The sequence below is a fragment of the Danio rerio genome, chromosome 9, assembly GCF_052040795.2.
Source record: "Danio rerio strain M-AB ecotype USA chromosome 9, GRCz13ab, whole genome shotgun sequence".
Classification (NCBI taxonomy): domain Eukaryota; kingdom Metazoa; phylum Chordata; class Actinopteri; order Cypriniformes; family Danionidae; genus Danio; species Danio rerio.
In genome coordinates, this window is record NC_141029.1 from 41,085,231 (window position 1) to 41,113,128 (window position 27,898).

At 36.6% G+C, this 27,898-nt stretch overlaps 2 long non-coding RNA genes across 8 annotated transcripts in view; one reads left to right on the plus strand and one right to left on the minus strand.

Annotated features, from left to right (window-relative positions):
• Positions 1-27,898, minus strand: part of LOC141376180 (uncharacterized) — a 93,352-nt gene that overhangs the window by 48,450 nt on the left and 17,004 nt on the right. For 4 of the 7 annotated variants that reach the window (XR_015499753.1, XR_015499754.1, XR_015499751.1 and 1 more), the window contains exon 3: positions 17,657-17,806. This is a non-coding gene — a long non-coding RNA (uncharacterized LOC141376180). Of the gene's footprint in view, positions 1-8,466; positions 8,577-17,334; positions 17,467-17,656; positions 17,807-27,898 lie in introns of those variants that run through there. The other 3 variants (XR_015499756.1, XR_015499755.1, XR_015499757.1) reach the window with 2 other exon arrangements.
• Positions 12,106-17,227, plus strand: LOC147842423 (uncharacterized). The gene is made up of 3 exons (XR_015499774.1): positions 12,106-12,344; positions 12,441-12,644; positions 15,148-17,227. It is a non-coding gene; the product is annotated as an uncharacterized LOC147842423 (long non-coding RNA).

Below are 27,898 nucleotides of genomic sequence, written 5' to 3' on the forward strand. Positions count from 1 at the left end.
TGAAACTAGTTTTTTGCTTCATTGGATATAAGATTAGACTACATGTCATTGTAAGTGGTTTTACGTTTAGTTTACTATAGTAATAGAAATATATAAAATAGAAAAGAAATATGGAATAATCTCAATGATATTTAAAAGAGAACGAAAATGTCAAGTTTTAATTAAGTATGGAGAAAAACTAAAATAAAGCAAGCCAAGAAAACAATAATTGTAAAATATAATGACATGAAAAATAATTACATGAAACATTATTATATAAAAAACATCTGTTTCAGATTTTACCTACAAAAAGTTGTTGCTTCACCCCCTTCAGGAGCATTATTATGGAAGTTTAAATCTTTAAATAATATGTTTCAAACAAGGGATCTCCAGCAGCGATTAAGAAACACTAATAGTTTATTTCCTGATGCACCAAAAATTATATTACATCATTTTTATTTTGTAACATAGGCCACTCAACTGAGACTGCCCTGCTTTCGGTTGTGGAGGATCTCAGACTGGCTAAAGCAGACTCTAAATCATCAGTCCTCATCTTGCTGGATATGTCAGCTGCTTTTGACACTGTAAACCACCAGATCCTGCTATCTACACTTGAGTCACTGGGCGTTGCAGGCACTGTTATTCAGTGGTTCAGATCTTACCTTTCTGGCAGGTCATTCAGGGTATCTTGGAGGGGAGAGGTGTCCATCCTACAGCATCTAAACACTGGGGTACCACAGGGCTCTGTTCTTGGGCCACTTCTCTTCTCCATCTACACGACATCTTTAGGATCAGTCATCCAGAAACATGGATTGTCCTACCACTGCTATGCTGATGATACCCAGCTATACCTCTCTTTTCACCCTGATGATCCCTTGGTTCCAACTCGCATCTCATCCTGCCTGTCAGACATTTCACACTGGATGAAAGATCATCATCTTTAGCTTAAACTCATGAAAATGGAAATGCTTGAAGTTTCTGCCAACCCGACTCTACACCATAACTTTTCAATCCAGATGGATGGGGCAACCATTACTGCATCCAAAACGGTGAAAAGCCTTAGAGTAACGAATGATGACCAACTAAACTTCTCTGACCACATTTCTAGAACTGCTCGATCTTGCAGATTTGCACTCTGTAACATCAGAAAGGTCTAACCCTTCCTATCTGAACATGCAGCTAAACTCCTTGTTCAAGCTCTTGTTCTCTCCAGACTGGACTATTGCAACTGTTTGCTTCTTACACTTTACATACCTGAAACTTGCCTACAGCACTTATCCATTGCTCTTATAGTTGTGTAAATTGCTTCCTTGTCCTCATTTGTAAGTCGCTTTGGATAAAAGCGTCTGCTAAAGGACTAAATGTAAATGTAAATTTTGTGAATCACACCAGGTTTGGAAAAAGTGAAGGGTAAATAATCATAAATTATAATATGGATGAAGAATTCCTTTAATCAAGGTAGACATAATATTTCACTGTTGTTTGCAAATGAAAACAAGGCAATGTGGAATAGATATTCCTTAATGTCCAGACCCCACACAGCTTCTTATTATCTAAAACCTCTTAATTGCTTCCTTATCTATTATCATTCAGCTCAATGCGGTAACTGTTATCTTTACATACAGTCCATGTCCACATGAATAAATACTCATCTTTCTTTATTTCTCCAGGGTTTAACAGTGGATGGAGCTCAAAGGAGACCCTCATATTAAATTGAAAGAAGTTAGAGATCAACAAGACATCAGCATGGACCAAATACACCCAACAAATAGCAATGCAGCCTGCTTTTGTTCATTTCAGGATGGATGTGCGCGTTAATGCAGGGGCCATTAGATAAGACAGGAAGAAGATGAGGGGATCCTATGTTTCACATTGCACTCATAAGCTGCAAGCATTAAGGTTATATTGAAATATTTACAGCCATTTCAGGTATCGACACTGACTGTTTTCTTTAATAGCAGCCATAACACATTTGTCTGACGCCTCGCACAAGTTCGTAACAGGATGTTTCTGAAGCATATTGTCAATAGAAAATGTTTTTTGGACTAGAGGGAAAGTTACAGTATGTTTTAATATATATCCAGCTCTTTTATCTCGAAAGATCAAGCACATAAATGTCTCATGATATAATTCATTTAAATGTTGGAGTGCGGTAGAAGAAAATGTAGGTCAGTGGTTTTCAGACTTTTAAATCCGCAGAGCAGACCAGAGATAAAATAAAACTAAATTCAGTATAAGCAGCAACTAAATACATTTGTAAAATATGTAAAACTTTACATAATATTACATTATGTATTATAATCTATTATTTTATTATAATTGTCATTTATTTATATAACAGTTCTGTCTGGTTCTCAAATCTGCAATTTACAGTGCAATATTCTGCAATATCAGAACTCCTAAGGCCTTCTCACTTTTCTGTAATACTCCGCCCACATAGAGCGACAGCAGATCCATAAACTCTCTACAGTTTGACAAATATTACAGCTGTTGGACAACACAAGTTGTTTAGATTGCAATTATTCAGCGCCATCTACAAGATGGTGATAGAGACCGCAAAATAAGCCCTTATGCTGTGTTCATACCAGACGCAGAAGTGACCAGCGAGAGTGATTTATATGTTAAGTCAATGCAAATGCACGAACAGACATCCTGCAGCGCGATACGCGCGAATGAGGCAGCACAAATGACACGATTCACGTGAATGAAACTGGGCGAGTTGAGTGTTTTGCACGATTGAGGCAATTGATGTGTTTCCCTCAAGTTGGAAAATATATAGTTCAGCGAACATTCGCGCTATGTAAACGAATCAGAAGCTTTTTCTTGTAGTGCCGTGGTTATGATGTAGCGCCTGTTGTTGGTGTCCTGGGGGAAATCTTCCATCATCCATGTTACGTTTCAGAAGGAGTTTATAAGCTCACAGAGCTGGGTGCACTTCTGAAAGGATCTAGTGGACTCAGAAACTGCTCCAAACGTATCTACGCTGTTTTTCAGCCTTCATAAAGCACATATACACAGCTATTCTCTCAATAAAATCCATGTTAGTCATTTAGCCACAAAGCTACAGTCACCAAGCAGAAATAAGCCTTGCTAATTTTTGTCATCACTTTAGACATTACGCTAGAGAAACATTCAAATACTAGTTCTAAAGTGACGTTTGTGAAGTAGAAACGGTTTCTGCTGTTCTGATGTCAGCTTCAAAAGTGAATGAATGGTGGAAGCAAGTAGCTCCTGATTCAAAAGGGATTTTAGACTGTCCGTGTTTGGTTTTCTTTTTATTCATGGTTATGCTGTTGAACTGTTGTATAAAAGCAATTTAACACTCGTAGCAGTGAGCGCGATGTGGCTGTATATTGTCACTGGTGGTACAACGCACACCTCCCACCAGTGCTGATATACAGCCACATTGCAATGCTACTCGTATGATATTGCTCATACACACACACACACACACACACACACACACACACACACACACACACACACACACACACACACACACATATATATATATAAATATATATATATATATATATATATATATATATATATATATATATATATATATATAAATATATATATATATATATATATATATATATATATATATATATATATATATATATATATATATATATATATATATATATATACACATACACACCATACATAGACACACTCCCTGCTTTGATATGGGTTTTCCTTTGGGACTAATATAGTCTAAAACATATCATTAAAATATTATTTTATTTATATTTTATAATGTTTTATATATTTATTTTATATAGAATAATTTTAGAACCATTTATTACACGATATATACACTGTAAACAACTTTATCAAATGAATGCGTGTAGTTAACTCAAAATTGGCTAAAAGTTAATTCTACTCATTTGTGAAGATTTTTGAACTCAGTGTTGAAGATGAGTTCATTAAATACATCATTACCGTGACTTAAATGGAATAAGTTCACAGTACTCATGTAGACTAGTTTAACTCAAATGGTTTGAGTTGCCTTAACTTATTAGGTTTTACAGTACTCAGTTGGTTTGAGTTCTCTTCATTTATGGGGTTTTACAGTGCTCAAATTGCTTCATTTACTCAAATGGATTAAGTTCACAGTGCTAATTTGTATTAGTTTTTGAACTTAAATTCTTTGTTGCAATCGGTTTCCTCAAATGGTTTGAGTTACCTTAACTTTTTGGGTTTTACAGTGTATCAAACAGTACTCAACATTACAAATAACATTCAGAAAATATGATAAATTAAGATAATAATCATGTAGCACTATAGCATATATAAATACTACAATGATAAATAAGTGTTATAATAAGTGTTATCTGACAAATATATAAAATACAAATTCCTGTTAAGACAATGAAACTCTTCAGCATTATAGTAAAAACTGTGAACATGGCAGAAACTAATTAAACAAATATATAAATTAGAATTATGTAGATTTTATTAGATTTTTTACCATGAAAATTGATTATTTTATTGGTTTAATAACTATGTTTGCTTATATCTTTTTTCTTCTTCTCCAATTTTTCCTACTAGACAGGGATGGGAAAACTTGATCCCCAAGGGCCGGTGTCCCTGCAGAGTTTTGTTCCAACACTAGTCAAACACACCTGAATATGCTAATCAGTGTCTTTAAGATCACAAGAAATCTATAAGCAGGTGTGTTTGATTAGGGTTGGAGCTAAACTGTGCAGGACACCGGCCCTCCAGGACCGAGTTTGCCCACCCCTGTACTAGACCCTAGTCAGAAAGCCCTGATACAGGCAAACATGTTGCGGTACTTTTCTCATCCTCAAGGTGGTGTTGAGTCTGTCTGCAGCCCTGTATCTGACAGATATAACTGAAGCCTCAGTCTGACTACCAGCTTACAAGAGCCACGTAACCATGGTAACTCCTTCAGAAGCCTGGGCAAACATTTATAGGGCATTGGATTTGATTGAGAAATGCTAAAAAGAGCAATGCCAAAGAGAACAGTCAGAGAAAAGCTTGTTTGTCCATTTGCAGGCCAGCAAGAAAGAAAAAAAAAACAAAAACAATGAAGAGCTTCGATCAGGCGATTTGCTTATTTATGAGTTAATATGAACACGTGTTTTGCTCCTGACTTTCTATCCATTCCTATTTTTTCAAAGCTTTGTTGTTTGCTTTGTTGTCAGCCTCCTACTTCCATAATTACAATATTATGACGGATTTGCGAGTTCTCTGAGCGCAGCTTGGGTTTCTGTGTGGTGCTGAGTAGTGGCAGTAATTTAGCATCAGTGAAGCCTGCAGCACCATAGCCCTCTCTCAGAGGAGCACAGGTGAGACCAGGAGGAGAGCTGCCATTACAGCAGCAACAAAGACACTCCTTATTGCTGTCTATTTGAAGCCTGAGAGAGAGAACTGTCTAAGCTTATTAGGACATACAGCCGTGTGATAATAAACATCATTAGACCCAAAAGTTACAACAGCGGGAAAATTTTTCTGTTGGAAAACCCAGCGCAAGGCGATGGTTTTGTCATTTACTGTCACCAACATTCCAAAAGTAGCTTGACCATCTGGAGTTGCTATGATTAAGTAGTTTGCTGCTGGTAGGGATGTAAATTATCAGGAGAGAATTGCTGTTTAAATTAATAATCAATTAATACCCCAATGGCAAGTTGTCAATGGCATGACAAGATGTGTATAGCACTGAAAACGCAAGCAAAGCAAAACCAAAACGAAAATGTTTTTGATCACTGATCATTTAGAACAGAAAAAAGAACAATAGAACATTTAATAAAATAATGACTAAATGCAATTACTAATATACATCTCCAATATACATTAACTGGTGCATGCTTTTAGGCCAATGGTTTATGTAGCCACTTTAAAAAAATTTGTCCCACGTATATACATAAAATATTGTGCCTATTAGGTAAAAAATGAAAATTTGAAAAGGCCAACATTTACACATGAATGTCCACGATGTGCTAAAAGCTTATTCCATTTAGTTATTAGGCCACTTCATAACATGCAGAACATTTTAAGATTTATATTACCTGTTTATGAGCTAAGTCTACCAGCTACCAGTGTAATCCTTTTAAAGGGCACCTATGATGAAAATTAACTTTTGTAAGCTGTTTGGACAGAACTGTGTGTAGGTATAGTGTAAAATAATAAAACGTAGTAAAAAGATTTACTGACGTTAAAGGTTCAAGAAACCCTGGAGTACTTTTTTGAGATGTTAACAGATTGTGTGTGTTGAGCATCAGTTTACACAATGTTAGCACCAGTTAGCTTTAAGTGTGGGAAAAACTGGATAATTTAGATTATTTGTCAGCTAGTTTCTTTTTGGGTTTAAACAATTTTCGGGCGGGATCAAAATTTCTCATTATTATTCATAGTGGAGTTTTCTTTTCCTGTGAGAAGAGCCTGCTTCTTAATTATTCTGAAGGTAAAGCAGACCTGTCAAGCCGGGAGACCGAACAGGGGTAATGGTTGGAACAGACATGGCAAGAGACTGCATTGCTATCCAGTGTGTCAGCATTCAGACCTGGGGATTGAAGAGGAGAGAAGTCCTCCTTATTTATAGTGTTTATATAAACACGATTATCTTTATAATGATAGAACAATTTGTAGTTTTGTGTATATTTAAAATAATAAAAAATTACAAATGACAAATTTAACAAGGCATTACATTACTTACTGTTGATTTCTTTACTTTTTAACTTTGTAAACTATAAAATCAGTATCTCAGAGTCTCATTTTGTGAGCTAACTGACATTCCACTCGAATTGCTTCACTCTTTTCCCCCTGCACTGTCGAACACACCCCCTCAACCCACTGCTTCATGCCCATCTCGTAGCATTTTTTGAAAAATTCCTGAGGTAGACATGAACTGAAAAAGAGGGGTTTCTGGGCCCTTTAAAATAGGATCCAAATCCCAGTTTAAAGTGTTTTTCAAACAGAGCATGTTTGTAATGGAGTACAATCGGCATGTCATTTTTAACCACTATAATCACCAAGGGCGCATGGTATCAGTAAACGCGCATTTGTGTTTGTGTATGTGTACATCTATAAGCATTTGTGTGAGACTCATCATTTCAGAAAAGCTTGAATAAACTCCACCACAAATACATCTAATAAACTTACTTGATATTTTGACTAGCGATTTCAGCTTCATCCGTGTCTGTCTCCATCACTGACGGCTGTTTATCTGAGGTAACGCATAAGAAGCATACATGCACGTCGAGGTGGTGGACGGGGAAATTCAGCTCATATGGATTTAGAGCCACAGGCTACGAAAACAGCCACACTATACCAAAATGGGCAGAATTTACATCATATAATAAATAATCTGATGGGTATTTTGAGCTAAAACTTTACAGACACATTCTGGAGACACCAAAGTCTTACATCTTGTAAACAAGGTGAATTAACAATCTGTTCCACTTAACAACAACAACCCCAGATAGTAAACTGAAAATCTTGTTCTGTTTTTCAAAGCATTGTAAACCATTACATGACTTTACATGATGGTTTGTTTCTTTAAAACTGAAACAGAAGAACTCACTCTTTAAATTTTAAATATGTGTGTATTACGGTTGAAAATGCGAGGCTTTAACCAATTTGTATAAAATTTAGTTGTTAAAGAAAGCTTATCAGATTACATCTGACATATCCCATCCTCTTTTTGATTCTTTTCAATCCCTTCCCTCAGTATCTTGATGTAGGGTCCCTTTGTCAAGAACCAGTAGATTAAAAAATTCATTTGTTTCCTGTGCTATTGATTTGCTAAATTTCAATGAGAAGTTGTTTTTAGTACTATTAATGTTGTATGATGTTTATCCTATCTGTGTTGTGTGGCATTTAAATCTATTATTAGGCTGCAGAACAAATAGTCAAAAAAGGGAAAATAAAGTTTACAGTACATTACCGGTTTATGGGCTAAAAGCATAGTTGTGTAGATGATATGCTATGATTTAATCTAATAATGGTCTCTACAATGAATACAGTATTATGCAATATAAAGGAACGCAACATGCAACACAACAACCCTGTTGGCAAACCAATGCCTCATTCTGTTCCTCCATCTTGTGCAATCTTGCTTAATTTTTCAATAATGTTGTAAGATTAAAAATATGTTCAGATAGATGGTAGTTAAAGTGTGGAATCTGCGTTACTGTTCGAAATGTTAGATTTACTTGGATCTTCATCTTTGTACATTCTGATTGGCTGAATGCCAGGTTGGTTGTTACATTTGTAAGCGCTGACTGGTGAAAGAAGTAAAGACAGGTGACGTTTCACAAGCCGTCTCCGGTGATTTATTTTATTTACTTTGAGAGTGAGTCACGCAAAATACTCTAAGCCTATATTACAATGTTTTATTCACGCATTTCAATTGTATGCACATAAATGACATCAATGCTTAATATACCAACAATAGGGTGTACCAATTTAAAGAACTTCTTACAATCAGTCATCAAAAAACAAATAAATAATTGGTACCTCTGGCTGAGAGTACAATAGTCTTTCACATTCACTTAGAGGGCGTTTGAGAGAGAGCAAATTTAAGAGAGATTAGTCCATGCCATGTCCCGCTAGAACAGCCATCAGTACTGAGAAGACAAGAGACACCTTACATCAGTAAAACGTTCCTGCACATCAGCGCTACTTCTGCTAATGAGCAACCTAATTCATGACTGTATCACACACACTGACTAATGAGTCTAATTGCTGGTAAAGAAAGACAAACAAAAGCAGAGCAAAAGGTTTCACAGGAACCTTCAATTGATCGTTGTAGAAAACAATACCGATGGTTATTAAAGCCGATAGCGTTTGGCTTTATCGAAAGGTTATGTTGCAATAAAAACACATGACTTTGTTTTCTACAATAATTAAGTGATCTGTATCAATTTCTTTTGCATTTATCCCAAAAATATATTTTCAATAAAACATCTGAGTTTAATGCAACTTGCACTGTACACATTTTAATGAGAGGGATTCTGCAGGTTTCATCAAGTAAAATTTAATTTTGATAACTTGATGAATGAAAAGTTAGACTCATACTGGGCTAAACACTAATGGTTGTTTCTAATGATCCGGTTGGCCCAATAGAAAAAAGAAAAGTAGCTATTCCTTAGCAACATACTTGAATGCATCAAAACAAGAACTCTTTTTTTATTTTATTTAAATGCCAAGTTAAACATTGTTAAAAGTATATTGATAGTGGAGACAATTACTTAAAAATATTTATTTGTTGGCTTTTGGTCCAAATTGATTGAGTATAACTTCTATTCAACCTATTGCATTTCTGTTATAAAACCTTAAGTTTCATGCCTATAAATATTACATCTACTCCCCCTTACTTTTGTAAATAGTTTTTGTATGAATGGAAGATAAATTTAAGATTTATTGCTCTGTTGTTATCATGAGGAATTGTGTAAACGTTTTTAGTGTTCTTTCCCTGATTTTATTAAGATGGATTGGCTTGATGTCAGCTCGATTGGGTATCTTTACTTAGACAGAGAAAAAGACCTGTTTAAAATTATTTAAGACACACAACACAATATTTCAGTGAATTTAAGACTTTTTAAGGCCTAAAATTTAGTTTTTGGAATTTAAGACATTAAGACTTTAAGACCCAGAGGACACCCTGTAATCAGTTTATACAAATAAGAATCAAACCAATGACCTTTGTATTGGATGGGATACCGTTTAAAAATAGCAGAGGAAAAATTTCTGACACTGATATATCCAAACCTGGAAGCCATTAATTGTGGCAGATTTTAAAGTCTGTGATCTGTAGTACTTTAAGGCACAGTTCACGCAAAAACGGAAATTCTGTTATCATTAAAGGGACTTTTTTGTTAACTCACCCTCAGGCGTTCTAAGATGTAGATTGACTAAAGTTAAACATTATAGACCATTCTTAGCTGAAACTGTGGTCCTTGGTGAGATAAATGAGGAAGTTGAGGAAAATACATATACCAGTCAAAAATGACCATTTACTAGCCAAAGTCAAAAATAAACACTGTAAATCTATACATGCAAGACTAACTAACCATAAAATTAATTCAATAAATGAAGCAAAAAAAAAAAAAAAAAAAAACAATCTGGAATCCTGACAATGGTCTGTGCATTGAATAGTCTTGATAATTTTATGATCATATATGTCTAGTCAAAAATTGACAGCTTTATAATTAAAACATGTTTCTACTAGGTATTGGACAGTTTCAAGGTTTACTTTTTCCACGCACAAGTTCATTATTTCTAATGAAGACATGCGGAAATTGGGAGCGGTGCGCTGTAGTTATAAGAGTTGTGTGTGGCTTTCAGTGCATTGTAAGCAAAAGTTAGGTTAGATCAATTATTTCAAGTTATTCAAATTATTATGTATGTGTGAACGCATGTGATAACAACAGTTCATTTAAATTCTTAGCTAAGATATAGCTTAAATAACATTAGACAATCACTGTTTTTATTTATTCTTATTTTTATTTATTTATTCATTCATTTATTTTCATTGTAAATTATCACTCAAGTTAAAATCAAAAAAGTTTAAAAAGAGAAATGGACTATTGTTTGTTTTTTATTATTTTATTAGCAGCAATAAACAACACAAAAATATAAGCAGTTTTCTTGACTAAATTTTCTAAACTTTTTCAATTTTCTAAACTAGTAGTGTTTTGAATTTAATAAATGCATAATAATTAAGATAACTGCAAAACCATGATTATTCTTCAGACTATAATCGTAAAACCAAAATCTATAATCGTTGCATCTCTATTTGCTATGCAGTTGAAAACATGAATGTGTCTGAATGTAGAAGCCTACTTAAGCAATGCACTGCTTTTGTGCTTTGAAATACAACATTTGAATATGTGAATATGAAAGCCGCATAGTACAAGCGATGTTATGTAGATTCAAAATATAATATATTCACATTTAAATGTAGGAAAATACAATGTGTGTCTTAAGGAGCAAAAATACAGCATTTGGGCAATTATATTGTCACTTTTATTGCAAGTCATTTCTCTTGAACAGGCCCCCATGACAAACTAACTGAATAGCCCGGGTCTATAGGTTCGCTTGGCTTCTGCTACATGTCCGAAAAACAAACTATATATATTTATCTCATAATGTAGAGTTGAGTTGTGCTATCGTTTATTGCGTCAATGCAAAAAAATAAAATGCAGCATCTCTCTAAATGGCTGTTTTGAAGAATATGATTGAATATTACAGCGCTTTCAAGGACAAAACCTAGCACACACTCTTCCTCTCAGAGTTTGTCCGTAATGAAGCACGCGGGGGTAAATGATTGATGTCAGGATAAATTAAAGTGCAATAGAAGGACGTAACGCACTGTTCAGACTGACATCCATCAATTTAACCCTAAAAACTTTTAAATGGCAACTAGATATTAAAGTTTGAGGACAAACTTTATGGTGGCTTGAAAAGCCGAATCTGAAAGTTTGAAGTGGTTGAATTAGCATGTTACTAGCATGATTCTAGCATGAATTAGCATGCTACTAGGATAATTCTAGCATGAATTAGCATGTTAGTAGCATGATTCTTACATGAATTAGCATGTTGTTAGCATGATTCTAGCATGAATTAGCATGTTACTAGCATGATTCTAGCATGAATTAGCATGTTGTTAGCATAAATCTAGCATAAATTAGCATGTTACTAGCATGATTCTAGCATGAATTAGCATGTTGTTAGCATGATTCTAGCATGAATTAGCATTTTACTAGGCGGTTGCTAGGGTGTTTTAAGTGGTTGCTAGGTGGTTGCTAAGGTGGTGCAAGGCAGTTGCTAAGGTGGTCTGACTAGTTGCTAGGTGGTTGCTAGGGTGTTGCTAGACGGTTGCTAGGGTGTTTTGAGTGGTTGCTAAGTGGTTGCTAAGGTGGTGCTAGGCAGTTGCTAAGGTGTTCTGACTAGTTGCTAAGTGGTTACTAAGGTGTTGCAAGGTGGTCGCTAGGGTATTCTGAGTGGTTGCTAGGTGGTTGCTAAGGTGTTGCTAGGCGGTTGCTAGGGTGTTCTGAGTGGTTGCTAAGGTGTTGCTAGATGGTTGCTAAGGTGTCCTAAGTGGTTGCTAGGTGGTTGCTAGGGTATTCTGAGTGGTTGCTAAGGCGTTGCTAGGTGGTTGCTAGGGTGTCCTGAGTGGTTGCTAGGTGGTTGCTAAGGTGTTGCTAGGTGGTTGCTAGGGTGTCCTGAGTGGTTGCTAAGGTGTTGCTAGGCGGTTGCTAGGGTGTTCTGAGTGGTTGCTAGGTGGTTGCTAAGGTGTTGCTAGGTGGTTGCTAAGGTGTCCTGAGTGGTTGCTAGGTGGTTGCTAAGGTGTTGCTAGGTGGTTGCTAAGGTGTTGCTAGGCGGTTGCTAGGGTGTCCTAAGTGGTTGCTAGGTGGTTGCTAAGGTGTTGCTAGGCGGTTGCTAGGGTGTCCTAAGTGGTTGCTAGGTAGTTGCTAAGGTGTTGCTAGGCGGTTGCTAGGGTGTTCTGAGTGGTTGCTAGGTGGTTGCTAAGGTGTTGCTAGGTGGTTGCTAAGGTGTCCTAAGTGGTTGCTAGATGGTTGCTAGGGTGTTCTGAGTGGTTACTAAGGCGTTGCTAGGTGGTTGCTAGGGTGTCTTGAGTGGTTGCTAGGTGGTTGCTAAGGTGTTGCTAGGTGGTTGCTAGGGTGTCCTGAGTGGTTGCTAGGTGGTTGCTAAGGCGTTGCTAGGCAGTTGCTAGGGTGTTCTGAGTGGTTGCTAGGTGGTTGCTAAGGTGTTGCTAGGCGGTTGCTAAGGTGTCCCAAGTGGTTGCTAGGTGGTTGCTAAGGTGTTGCTAGGTGGTTGCTAAGGTATTCTGAGTGGTTGCTAAGGCGTTGCTAGGCGGTTGCTAGGGTGTCCTGAGTGGTCGCTAGGCCCTTACTAAGGCATTACTAGGCCGTTGCTAGGTGGTTGCTAGGCGGTTGCTAGGGTAATTTGGGTGGTTGCTAGGCAGTTGCTAGGGTACCCTGGTTGGTTACTAGGCAAGCCTCACATACATGATTGATAAAACATTTATACTTAGTAAGCATTTCTAGCAAGTTACAGTACTGGGCTAGTCAATATTAGCATGTAGCTAGTCACTGCTAGCATGTGTAGCATATAGGAAGTTCCGTTTGCTAGCATGAGTCAAACGAGCCAATCTCCAAGTCTCTACGATGTTCTAATGCTGAGATATAGCTGTTGATGAATGGTTGCTAGGGTACTCTGTTTTGTTGCTATGGGCGAGGTTACAGAGTGAACTTGAATGTGGTTGGTTGTCTTAGTCGAATGAACCAACCCCCATGTCTCTATGACACTGCTATGCAAAGATATGCATCTTGGCCTATTTTAATGGAAGTCTATGGAATCAATTTGGGGGCGTGGCTTGTGAGCTTCATTATCATATTGAGATGCTCATTGGTTGTCTGAGTCAGATGAGCCATCCCCCAAGTCAATAGGACACTGCTATGCAAAGATATGCATGTAGGCCAGTTATTAACATGAGTCTAGTTTGAATTAGCATGTTACTAGCATGATTCTAGTACAAATTAGCATGTCATTAGCATGTTTCCAGTATGAGTTAGCATGTCATTAGCATGATTAGCATATGAGTAGCATGTTGCTAGCATGATTGGCATGTCATTAGCATGTTAGAATTATAAGCATTTGATAGCACAGCTAATTACATTCTATAGGACAGTTGCTAGGGTGCAGTATGTGGTAGTTAGGGGTGTGGCTAGAAAGTTAAAAGGCCATCAGTGATTGGCTGCTGGCTAGACTGAGTTAAATGAGCTCAGCCATTAGTCTCTATGACAGTCTGATGCAGAGTTATGAGCTCACAAAGTTTGATCCCATGTTAAGTCAATGAGAGTCTTTTGTAATGGAAGTCTACGGGACAGTTGCTAGGGTGCCATAAGTGGTTGCTAGGGAGTGGCTAGTAAGTCTAAAGGTCATCAGTGATTGGCTGCTGACTAGACTGAGTTGAATGGGGCCTGACTCTAGTCTGTAGGACAGTCTGATGCAGAGTTATGAGCTCACAAAGGTTGACTCAATGTTAAGTCAATGGCAGTCTTTTACAATGGAAGTCTATGGGACAGTTGCTAGGGTGCCAAAAGTGGTTGCTAGGGAGTGGCTAGTAAGTTTAAAGGTCATCAGTTATTGGCTGCTGGCTAGACTGAGTTAAATGAGCCCAGTTAGAAGTCTGTAGGACAGTCTGATGCAGAGTTATGAGGTCACAAAGTTTGACCCAATGTTAAGTCAATGGGAATTTTGGGAATTTTCCGGGTCGTTTTTCGGAAAACCGAAAGTCGGATCAGTCGGAAAAGATATAGCAACCCGAGTCAGACCAGTTTGAAGGTTTGACGAAAGTTTGAGGTATGAAGCTTGAAAGGGTTAGGAGGAGATAGACTTTAAAATTAGTCTCAGAAGAATAAGAAGAAGAAGAAGAAGAAGAAGAAGAACTAGACAATAAAGTTCGTCGAGACAAACTTTGAGGCTGGCTTGACAAAGCCTGTTGGTAATAGTTTATTTAGTTTAAAAACAGTTTGAAAAAGTATAAGTAGCATGTTATTAGCATGATTCTAGCATGAATTAACTTGATTCTAGTATAAATTAGCATGTTATTAGCATGATTCTAGCATGAATTAGCATGTTACTAGCATGATTCTAGAATAAATTAGCATGTCACTAGCATGATTCAAGTATGAATTAGCATGCTACTAGCATGATTATAGTATGAATTAGCATGTTACTAGCATGATTCTAGCATGAATTAGCATGTTACTAGTATGATTCTAGCATGAATTAGCATGTTACTAATATGATTCTAGCATGCATTAGCATGTTACTAGCATGATTCCAGCATGAATTAGCATGTTATTAGCATGATTCTAGTATGAATTAGCATGTTACTAGCATGATTCTAGCATGAATTAGCATGTTATTAGCAAGATTCTAGTGTAAATTAGCATGTTATTAGCATGACTGTAGTATGAATTAGCATGTTACTAGCATGATTCTAGTATGAATAAGCATGTCACATAGCATGCTTCGGTGGTTGCTAGGGTCTTCTGAGTGGTTGCTAAGTCGTTGCTAGGTAGTCTGTAGGGTGTCCTAAGTGGTTGCTAGGTGGTTGCTAAGATGTTGCTAGGCGGTTGCTGAGGTGTCCCAAGTGGTTGCTAGGTGGTTGCTAAGGTGTTGCTAGGTGGTTGCTAAGGAGTCCTAAGTGGTTGCTAGGCGGTTGCTAAGTGTTGCTAGGTGGTTGCTAGGGTATTCTGAGTGGTTGCTAAGGCGTTGCTAGGCGGTTGCTAGGGTGTCCTGAGTGGTTGCTAGGTGGTTGCTAAGGTGTTGCTAGGTGGTTGCTAGGGTGTCCTGAGTGGTTGCTAAGGCATTGCTAGGCGGTTGCTAGGGTGTTCTGACTGGTTGCTATGTGGTTGCTAAGGTGTTGTTAGGCGGTTGCTAAGGTATCCCAATTGGTTGCTAGGTGGTTGCTAAGGTGTTGCTAGGTGGTTGCTAGGGTGTCCTGAGTGGTTGCTAGGTGGTTGCTAAGGCGTTGCTAGGCAGTTGCTAGGGTGTTCTGAGTGGTTGCTAAGGTGTTGCTAGGCGGTTGCTAAGGTGTCCCTAGTGGTTGCTAGGTGGTTGCTAAGGTGTTGCTAGGTGGTTGCTAGGGTATTCTGAGTGGTTGCTGAGGCGTTGCTAGGCGGTTGCTAGGGTGTCCAGAGTGGTCGCTAGGCCCTTACTAAGGCATTACTAGGCCGTTGCTAGGTGGTTGCTAGGCGGTTGCTAGGGTAATTTGGGTGGTTGCTAGGCAGTTGCTAGGGTACCCTGGGTGGTTACTAGGCAAGCCCCACATACATGCTTGATAAAACATTTATACTTAGTAAGCATTTCTAGCAAGTTACAGTACTTGGCTAGTCAATATTAGCATGTAGCTAATCACTGCTAGCATGTGTAGCATATAGGAAGTTCCGTTTGCTAGCATGAGTCAAACGAGCCAATCTCCAAGTCTCTACGATGTTCCGATGCTGGGATATAGCTGTTGATGAATGGTTGTTAGGGTACTCTGTTTTGTTGCTATGGGCGAGGTTACAGAGTGAACTTGAATGTGGTTGGCTGTCTAAGTCAAATGAACCAACTCCCATGTCTCTATGACACTGCTATGCAAAGATATGCATCTTGACCTATTTTAATGGAAGTCTATGGAATCAATTTGGGGGCGTGGCTTGTGAGCTTCATTATCATATTGAGATGCTCATTGGTTGTGTGAGTCAGATGAGCCATCCCCCAAGTCAATAGGACACTGCTAAGCAAAGATATGCATGTAGGCCAGTTATTAACGTGAGTCTAGTATGAATTAGCATGTTACTAGCATGATTCTAATACAAATTAGCATGTCATTAGCATGTTTCCAGTATGAGTTAGCATGTCATTAGCATGATTAGCATATGAGTAGCATGTTGCTAGCATGATTGGCATGTCATTAGCATGTTAGAATTATAAGCATTTGATAGCACAGCTAATTACATTAGATAGGACAGTTGCTAGGGTGCAGTATGTGGTAGTTAGGGGTGTGGCTAGAAAGTTAAAAGGCCATCAGTTATTGGCTGCTGGCTAGACTGAGTTAAATGAGCTCAGCCATTAGTCTCTATGATAGTCTGATGCAGAGTTATGAGCTCACAAAGTTTGATCCCATGTTAAGTCAATGAGAGTCTTTTGTAATGGAAGTCTACGGGACAGTTGCTAGGGTGCAGTATGTGGTAGTTAGGGGTGTGGCTAGAAAGTTAAAAGCTCATCAGTTATTGGCAGTTTGGTAGTCTGAGTTAAATGAGCTCAGCCATTAGTCTGTAGGACAGTCTGATGCAGAGTTATGAACTCATAAAGTTTGATCCCATGTTAAGTCAATGAGAGTCTTTTGAATAGAAGTCTATGGGACAGTTACTAGGGTCAAAAAGTGGTTGCTAGGGCGTGGCTAGAAAGTTTAAAGGTGATCAGTCATTGGCAGTTTGATAGTCTGAGTTAAATGAGCCCAGTTAGAAGTATGTGTGACAGTCTGACGCAGAGTTATGAGCTCACAAAGTTTGATCCAATGTTAAGCCTATGGGATTTTTCCGACAGTCCCGGGACGTTTTTCGGAAAACCGAAAGTCGGATCAGTCTGAGGAGATATAGCAACACGAGTCAGAATAGTTTGAAGGTCTGGAGCGAGTTTGGTGGTAATAGCTCAAAAGCTCTAGGAGGAGATAGAGTCAGAAATTTAGTCTCAGAAGAATAATAAAAAATATAATAATAAGTTTAAATAGCATTTCAGTAGTCTGGCTTTGACAAGCCAGCCTAATAATAATAAGTTTACGTGAGATAACAGTATGTTGGCTTTTCAAGCCACCATAATTACAGGACCGTGGAACGGAGCAGAAGAGCGGTTGGAACATGCAGCAACCATTTGTCAGGAAGACAAGTCATCAGTCTATCGGCCCGGATTAACATGTCATCACCTTTGATTTATCTGCAGATACGAAAAGCAATAACATTTCATAGCCCTCATTTGTGTGGGATAGCACTGTGTTTCTTTGACATTTTAAAATATCCAGCATTGTCATAACAATATGCTTGACAATAACGAATGAAGCTTGCTGATATCATGTGATAATTTCACTTCAAGAACAAGAGATAGTATGAAGCCCGGGGGAGCTTACCTTTGGATGGATTGGCATTTCTGCGAGTGTCAGAAACACTTGTTGGCTCTGAAAGTTTGTCATTTCAGACAGCAATCCTCCAAGGATGCAGCCACTCTAACAAAAGGGTGACTTTCACATCATTTTCTTCTCCTCAGCTCCGCATGGCACCTAAAAGAAAAATATGGTATACTGAAACTCATCCAATTATCTTGCATCTTTGACAACACAAAAATGGATAAAAAGCATCTGTCAAATGCAAAGATGTAAATGACAAAGTACTCATAATTGAATAACAATCAAATAATCAAATTGATAACACCGTGTGTGCATGCTAGGGATGACCAGATCAGATCACGTGATGGGAAATCGAGCCTCCCTTTTGATTTTTTTTCTTTCTTAAATTCTAAATGACTAAATGTAAATATTTCTTAAACTGTTTAACAGAGCAAGGGAATTTTCACAGTATGTCTGATAATATTTTTTCTTCTGGAGAAAGTCTTATTTGCTTTATTGTGGCTAGAATAAAATCAGTTTTACAATTTTTAAACACAATTTTAGACAAAATTATTAGCCAACAGATCAAACTATCAATAAACGATAACTTACCCAATTACCCTAACTTGCATAGTTAACCTAATTAACCTAGTTAAGCCTTTAAATCTAACTTTTAGCTGTATAGAAGTGTCTTGAAAATATAGCTAGTAAAATATTATTTACTGTCATCGTGGCAAAGATAAAATAAATCAGTTATTAGAAATTAGTTATTAATGAAATTAAATGTGTTAAAAAGGTCTTCTCGAGGGTAAACAGATTTAAGGGAAAAAATAAACGGTGGGGCTAATAACTCAGAGGGGCTAATAATTCTGACTTTAACTGTATATATTGTTTTTAACACATCTATAGTTATGCAGTTGCACAGAGTTAGATTTCTTTCTTTACCACACAGAAACAGCAACATGTGTGGCATGACATCACTTTGTTGCAGAGATGCTATTGGTTAAATGTCGGCAAAGTAGAACATGGAAGCAGCTTGAAGCGGAACTCGCGAGTATGTCTGCAGTATGGAGGTATTATGAACTTGATAACGCAACATTGCCATAGCCAAACACCAAACAGACAAAATACAGCGAGTTTACCCAGGCAACCCAACTAAAGACGAGTCACGGTGCAGGAGAGTTTGAAGAGGAAAGAAAAAAATGCCCTGTGACAACGCACAGGCACAGGACATCACTGCTAAGAGAGCACAAATTATCACGATTAGTGATCTGCCATTCACCTTTGTACCACATAGAACCATTTTTTTATTATTATTATTATTTTAAATGTAATTATAGATGTATTCGATTGGTTTTCGCTAACGGTAGATACTCAAAAATCAACTGACTCAGTCTCGAGTGCAAAAAAATAAAAAATAAAAAAAAAATCCTGATAAGGACATCCCTAGTGCATACAATAAAAAGAATCTGCTAGGAGTGTGATGAGACAATTACTACACAAGACACTAAATTGTGTTCACAAGACAAGACAATATTTTTACAAGATAAAATAGATGAATGAAAAATAGTCTTTAATTCAACACAAAAAAATTAATAAAAAATGCTAAATTATTTAGGTGCTTTTTTAAATTAACTTTTTCTTGATTAAAATTTTTCTGTCACAAAATACGGCCAAAAGTCCAACACAACAGTAATAGTTAGATCACTGCATTTTTACATGTCTGTACTGCACTTTAATTATGCGACCAAAATATCAATACTCCATGTCTTAATTCCTTTTGCTTAAGACTATTATGACTTTAAGCACATCTAAAATGCTATTCCATCGCGTGGTAATGTCCTTGGTTAATTTGTGTAGGTGCAGTTGTAGCAGCCTTTGCTTTTGTACGAGGCAACCTTTGAACTCCAGTGAAAAAAGCAGTTACGCCACACCCCCCCCCAACCAAACGAGTAACACCTGAGTTGCCAGGTGTGTGCAAAGCACTTGATAAGCAGTTCAAATCCCATCCTGGCTCCAATATTCAGTGCTAAATTAACCCTTATGCTCCATCATAACATCACAACTCACAACACAACTTTTGACCTTGATGAGAAATCTTGTCGAGATATAGATTCGCAAGATTTCGTAGCCCAAGATCTTGTCGCATCCCTAGGATCTGCAATATTGACTTAGTAGACCATCAGGCACAATCATTTAGAACATGTGATTTTTGGAGGTATTGCAAGGTTTATCCATAGCAGATTCATGAATTTCAAGCGAATTTAAAGCATTTGGGCACAATCAATTGCAGTCTTTGGGGCTTTATTAATTAAATTGCTTTTTTTTTTTATTACTTAAATGATGAAGAGTATAGTGTTATCTTACGTTTGATTATTATTTTATTTTGCACCTGAATACTGTTAGACTCTCCAGAAAACCATAAAGCACTGTTTATTTCTTATTCATTGATATCGTAACACATTATATTTTATTTACATTGATACGACCCCCTCGTTCGAGTCACAACATAAAAGAGTTCGGACAACAAAAGAATGTATAGGCAACTTACACATGCAAAATGCACAACATTTCTCTACAAAATCATCCCAATCAATCTAAATTGATTTCTTTTCAAATAGAGTAATCTGTAGGAATTGTATTTATATAAAAATTTATATAGCAAAATAAATAAATAAATAAACAAATAAATATTACAACGGTAGTTTTTTTCTTCCCAATATCAGTAACTAGGGCTGCACAATATTGTGTTTCAGCATCAATATCGTAATGTGAACATTTGCAATAGTCACATTGCAGGATATGCAACTTTAATCTGAATTATAATTCATCATTTGCATGCATTTTTTAGGCCTGTGACTGTATGAGGATTTTAAAAGCATTCAGATATAAGAAATGTTACCAACTGTAACCTTAATAATGATTCATCTTATTGAATTATTCATACAACAAAGACTATGCAGTATTATTTTACATTTGATTATTCAATTACTGTCTGAATACTGTTAGACTCCTCTGAAAACCAATAACAGTTTATTTCTTTTGTTTTTCTTCATTGCACTTTTATATGCTTGTAGAGATTGCTTAATAAGTTTTATGCAGATGAACTTACAGAATTATCTCAATCAATCAACTAAAACGACAAATTCTCTAATCAAGTCAATTTTATTAGAATTAATTAAGTCATCTGGTGAAATTCTTATCACAATATATATTGCAGAATAACAAAATATTACAATGTTAGATTTTTCCAATATCATGCAGCCCTAGGTACAAAGTAATACATGTAAAAGGAAACAGGGAGAGTTATATGAATAAATAGGCAGACTTTTACTCCTACACAAAGTCATGCTGGACAGTGATGTGAGTATACAGAGAGGGAGATTGATGCTGTCATTTGGCATTGGACGGGTGGAGGACAAAGCCTGTATAATGAATTGTGACACTTCAATTAGCCCCTCCAAGATAAACAATACTAAAATAACCCTCTTGTCTTTTTAGTTTTATGGTTATCATATTGTTGCCATACAAAGTGCACGAGGGCAGCATTTACAAGAATTTGGTCCTGATTATTAGAAAGAATTGTGTAAAATTTGAGTAGATCACTTTTAAAGGACAGATATCTGTAGGCTTCACGAGAGTTTGCGAACTGCAAGTTCTTCATTAAAAAGGATTTATCTCTGAGACAGCTCTCAGCGGGACTGTCTGATGCCTGTGGACTTTTTAAGTGAGAACACAGAGCCACGTGGGAAGTGTTCTAAATATTTGTTGGAAGTTTAAAATCAACCTTTAATGCAAAGATTCAGAATGAGAAATAGTTCCATGAGCTAAAAAGATATAGTGTTAAATGAAGTGAAAGCAGTTTTTCTTAAGTAGAAAATCAAAACTCTCAAATGAATGATTCAGTTAAACACATTTTTAAAAGTTGCTCGTTGCCATCTATTGGCATAATAATGCAATTGATACAACCTTTATGTAAAGCAGTGGTTCTCCCGGAGGACCACCAGCACCACACGTTTTCCATGTTTCCTTTGTCACACCCTTTTTAGTGTCTTTCAGTCTCTGCTAATGAGCTTATGATCTGAACTGGGTGTATTTGCTTAAAGAGACATTGAAAATGTACAGTGTGGGTGGTCCCCCAGGAACGTGGTTGAGAAAAACTGATATAAAGTATTACTTTCAAAACTTTAAACTGTCTTTTTGGGTCATGACAAGGAGTAATTAGCTCTACCGATTCATTTTGCGACAAATAGCACACTCTGAGAAATAAAGGTACATGAGCTGTCACTGGGGTGGAACCTTTTCAAAGAGTATACATTTGTACCTAAAAGGTCCATATTAATACCTCAAGGGAACATATTAGTTCCTAAAAAGTACAAAAGTGTTTCTCTTAAAATTTAAGGTGCTAATATATACTGTTGAGGTACAAATATGGACCCTTCAATGTTGTCTTTTGAAAAGGTACCAATCCAGTGACTGCTCGCGTACCTTTATTTCTGGGAGTGTATAAGCATTTCTACACTCTGGCGCAATAAATCCTTTCATAAATGTAAATTATTTTAACATGAGAGTATGGCAGTTTGAATACAACTTAGATACAGTAGACGGACATCTTTTGACCACAAGCTTTTGTCTACAGTAAGTTCTTATTTAAAAATGATTATTATTTTACATGAATATCTAAGCAGGAGTGACTGATTTACTTCATAAAGGAGACTAGAACGCAAAGCTTGAATTTTGAAGTTCAACATACAAATACAAGGATTCCCTATCAGAGACAGTTAATAAATCTGTCGTTGGGCTGTTGATTTCATAATTCTTCACACAAATATTTTGAATAAGTTCTCACAATATATTTGCTGATAAATAAAAGACAGTATTTCTTTTATTTTTATTTTTATTTATTTTTTTACTACCAAGTGTGACACTTATTGTGATATCTAAATACAGGCATTTACAGAGCTCTCAATAACTTTACATTTAATAAAAAATAACATCCCGATGTCTGTTCAGAAGTCAGAGGACACAATTTAGCAATTGTTGTGTTTCTAATTAAATGATTAAAATAAGTTGTAAACGGGATACAAAATGCATGTTTATATTTATACAGATAAATTGCACAAGATATACTTAATGTAACAAACATTCTCAATTGCAGCACCGTGCAAGATATAAAACATGGACCTCAATATTGCCAAGATATTGCTCGCAGATAGGACTCAAAATCACTTGTTACAAACAGAAACCCATTTTAATCAGGTGTCTTGAAGCAACCAATGACATCATTTGATGGGCGCAGCTAGCACGTACGCTACAAAATGAGTTTCCGAAACTATTTAGGCTACTAGTTCACTGATTCGATCACTAAACCCTACATAGTGCATGACAAGTGAGCAAACTATACTAAACTAACAAATTATGCAAAGAGCAAATGAAATTGAGCGTGCAAATCAAGTGTGCCACACGCCTGCTATTGAGTGACGCTCCTGGCTGTTAGATTGCTCCCTAGGGGCTGGCTGCGATACAAGTCAAAAACCCTGCCTCCTATGTGTTAATGAACAAGACTTGAGCCCAAAAATAAATAAATAAATAAATAAATAAATACATACAAAAAAAAGAAAAAAAAAAGAATAAAATATCCTGAAGGATGATTTAAGTCAATAGAGGCACTGGCTATCATGCTGACATAGGTTCAGATCAGGTTCAGATGGCCATTTTTGTATGTTAGCCAGTAATTTAATGATATAGAAATGGGACTTGTCATAATTGACAGCTTCTCTAAGCAGACCGTCGGAGCTTCGGGAGATTGAAGTAACAAAGTTTGATAATTGTATGATCGTTTTTATTTTTGCTACGATCTTTTGCTGTCCTGCATTGGATTTTGGTTAAATTATACTTAAGCAAGCATAAATAAAAATTAGGTAATACATGTTTTAAGTGGTGAATAAATGTAGGGAATGACACTCACTTAGTATTTGAACATCAGCCTACTAGAAAATGGCTAATGCTCGAAGTACACTACATAGCAGATAGGGAGCGGTTTGACACATTTTCATGTTAATAATAACAGATTTTATTGTTATATTTTTGTCACGTCTGTAAAGGACGCAGCATGATGTTTTTGTCCATTTGTCTGAAAATGTATTATTTATTAGCACGCCAGTATGCAGCAGTTCTTTATGCTATGGATGAGTAAACAAAACTCTGTGGTAAATTGTACAAAGTGTGGAGCTAAGCATGTCTTCAAAAGCGCTAATGATCCACAGGACTCCAGCTCGCACTGAGATGCATGATTGTGTGTTTATGCTGTCTGTAGGCATATTTATGTAATACCGCCGTATGTGTGCACACCACCATTAGTGCTATGGGCTTGTCTGCAGCAGGGGTAATTGGAGGTACAGTTATGTGATGAGAATAAATACGTCTGTTTACTGGAGTCTGCCTGTAGATTAGACCAGAGGAAGAGAAACAATGTGAACGTAAGGAGAACAGAAACTATCAGATTGACTCATAAATATTAATAACAATTCACACAAAAAAGACTTTTGCTGCTTTTTCAAAGTGCTGATTTAAATGAGCTGAATCAACAATTCTTGAGTTTTTTTGGGATAACTTAATTGTTTTATGTTCAGTGTATGAAAACAATGAAGTTAACTTAATTGATTTGTGTTGGGACAACATGACAGAATTGTGTGGAATCCAGCATTTTTTACAGTATACCCTCTGCAAAAGCATTACAAAAGTTTGCTTTCTTACTGGTTCAGTTAGACTTACTGTAAAGTATAACCGAGTTTATAAAGATACTCCGCAACGATGGATATTTTGATAACTGCTTGCGTAGGCTATTTGATTTGTTTGCACACTGTCTCGGTTATACTGTGTGACAGAAGAATTTTGCAGGCATGCACCGGGGTGAGTCTGAAACAATGCTTCAGTTATGAGTCCATTTAGTATAATTCCTCCTATCCCAGCTTCTGTTACTCTCTATAATTATTTGATATATAGCTATTTGATACATAATAAACTTAAAAAATGCAAAAAAGCTAATGAAATATTTCCCATTATTATTTTATTTATTTAACTTAAAATTATTATATAAAAAAATTTAAAAAGCCTACAAATATTAATAAAAAAATAGAACAGAAGCACACAACAAATAACAAATTTGCTAAAGGTTTGGAATTAAAAACTAATTTTAAACTATTAATAATAATGTTAAAAGAAAAAAAAGATTTATAAATTATAAATAAAAAATAGTAATTAATACAATTATAAAAATTAAGTGATAAATGATAAATAACTATACTCTGAGGTAAATGATTGGTAATTTGACTTTATCCCTCAAGCTTGATTTATAAAATATATCAAATCAAAACACCTGTTTAGATTAATTGGTGTGTACTAAAACTGAAATTAAGAGTACATAAAAATCAAAATATGGAAAAAATATACACAAAATTAAAACAGTTAAGTGCTTAAATATTTGGACATAGACACAATTCTAACATTTTTGGCTCTATACACCAACACAATGGATTTGAAATGAAACAAACAAGATGTGCTTTAACTGCAGACTGTCACCTTTAATTTGAGGGTATTAACATACCGTATTTACAACAGTGAAGATATTACAACAGTATGCATATGTGCCTCCCACTTGTTAAGGGATCAAAAAGTAATGGACAGAATAATACTCATAAATCAAACTTTCACTTTTCACAGCCTGAATTCTGGAACGAAAATACATCACCAGACACCAGGTTTCATTTCTGGTGGTTCTCTGCCCAGCCTTTTCAGTTCCTGCTTGTTCTTGGGGCATTTTCCCTTCAGTTTTGTCTTCAGCAAGGGAAATACATGCTCAATCAAATTCAGCTCAGGTGATTGACTTGGCCATTGCATAACATAACACTTCTTTCTCTTTAAAAACTCTTTTGTTGCTTTTGGCTTTACAGTATGTCCAATGAGTTCAGTAGTATTTGGCTCAATGTGAGCAGAAGATATTGCCTAAAACACTTCAGAATTTGTCCTGCTGCTTTTGTCAGCAGTCACAACATCAATAAACACAAGAAAACCATTTCTATTGACACAAACACGCACGTACACACACTAGTTTGAAAATAATACTAAAATAACACTGGTTTACTCTGACTAAGGTGGTCCTGATCACAATGCATATGCCTTTATTATTAACACAGTTCTAATTTCCAAAATATTAGCAACAAAGGTGACACAAAACCCCTCTGTTTCCTGATTAAAGCAAAGTTTCATGATGATAAGTAGGGAACTTAATTAACTGATGTCATGGTTGATTTAATTTTTCAGATTTTTGGGCTAATTTGTCACAGAATGGCTGGCAGGGCTTACAGAGCCTTGAACAGAATGGAAATGAATTAGTCTCTGACATCACACATCCAATGCCGTCACTTTATTAGAGCAAAGACACAAACATGCAGTCAACACAGTGGTCGGAGAGCTGTTTATGAGCAGCGAGACATGCTAATGACGTGCATTAGCGCTCGCTCTGGCTTTAGGCCTAGTCATAATGGCTCCAATCCTACAATTACTGGACATAAGCTTTCGCTCTGAAATTACTGAAGCCACTTTGTTTTAGCAAAAGGCCACAGGCAGAGAAATGTTGACTTGAGACTGCAGCACTGAAGCGGTTATTATGGTGTTAAAAGTGCAATAACGCTGTCACAGGACATTCACATTCATCCTGCAGGGATATTACTGCTTTGAGGAAACTCCCAAGAGTTTGCTTCAGGCTGATGCTCATTTTCTAAAGGTAAACTAGACCAATAAGGCACAAAAAGAGTGGGCGGCCTTTCCTCAGCTCCAGGAGAAAATCTTCCATCTCTGACATCTTCCATTTCTACTGTCCCTATGGATAGGGTCATATAGATCTAAAGGAAGATTGTGTTTATCTGTTTTAGAGGAGCTACAACAACTCGTATAATCTATAGTGGAATAACAGTTAAGCTTTTGTTAATTTTTTAATCATAGTTAGCTACACTACCCCACATACTGTAATGAGCTACTTAAAGGAGTGGTCCACAATGTATTTTTAAGGATGGGTTGTGTTTATAAGATGCAAAGCAATGTGTGCTCATGCTTCATTTGTAGAATGATTGATGCTATTTTTTCATATATCTTACTTTGATTATATGTAGCTTCTCAGTTAACATGAAAAAGTCAGATATTCTGCTTTGAAAATGTGTTTTCCATGCCGGAACGCTGTCTTTGTTTTGTTTATTTTAACCCGCCCAATGCCAGTTTAGCCAATTAAATTTCAGCACCCTGGGTTGCCTTGCTGGAAAACCACATATTTGATTCATTCAAGTCATGAAGGCTCTCATGGTATGTGTCTGTGACCGAAATTCGACCTCAGGTGGAGAGTAGCAAACTCTGAAATGAGAGGCAGATTCAGAGTTCCACATGAGGTGGTTATTACTTAGCAAATAATATGAATATTACAAAGGTAAACATTAGGTGAGCAGGTTACATAGTAACCCTGTGTCCTAAAAACACGCTATGTGACGAGACGCACGTAAGCAATTGGTCTGTTTGCACAAGAGGAAACAACACATACATTTAAATACAGCCATTCAGAAGCACAGAACACACACTTACCCACTTACTCACTTACGAAATGGCAAGGTTTATAATCTAATTGATACATATTAAACTTATTTAACATTATTAAATGTAGATGCTGAATCACTGATATCTGAGTCACATTTCTAAAGTTCAATTTCAAATGGTTATTTTAGTTTCTAGATCTGAGGTAAACTATCTACCACTGCTTTCAGTACTATGGCAATACATGTCAGGTAAAATGCCATACACACTCACAATAACAGCATTCAACACTGAATAAAACACATGAGGTGTACCTGAGGTGATCACAGTTCATCCTGCTGTTCACCTGTGAGAAATAGAAGCTATTTCAGGTGTTGGTTAGGACGTAAACTCCTTTTAGTATGAAAAAAAATATTTCTTCTATAGCGTGCTGTTGCTTTTTGTTAGAAAACATTTGCATGTTTAGATCTAGGGCTCAGGAGCACCCCCATCCCCACTCTTCACTTTCGTCTGAGGCCAGTTGTACTCATGCTGTATAGACCTACACAGACCTGCATTTGTAGCAGGTCGCTACCCAGAGTGACAGGCAGCAAAAAAAGACGCTGCTAGTGTTAAAGAGGCATAACTTTGACAGAAGAATGCAACTCCAATAATCATTTTTAGGTGAGCTATCACTTTAATAAATAC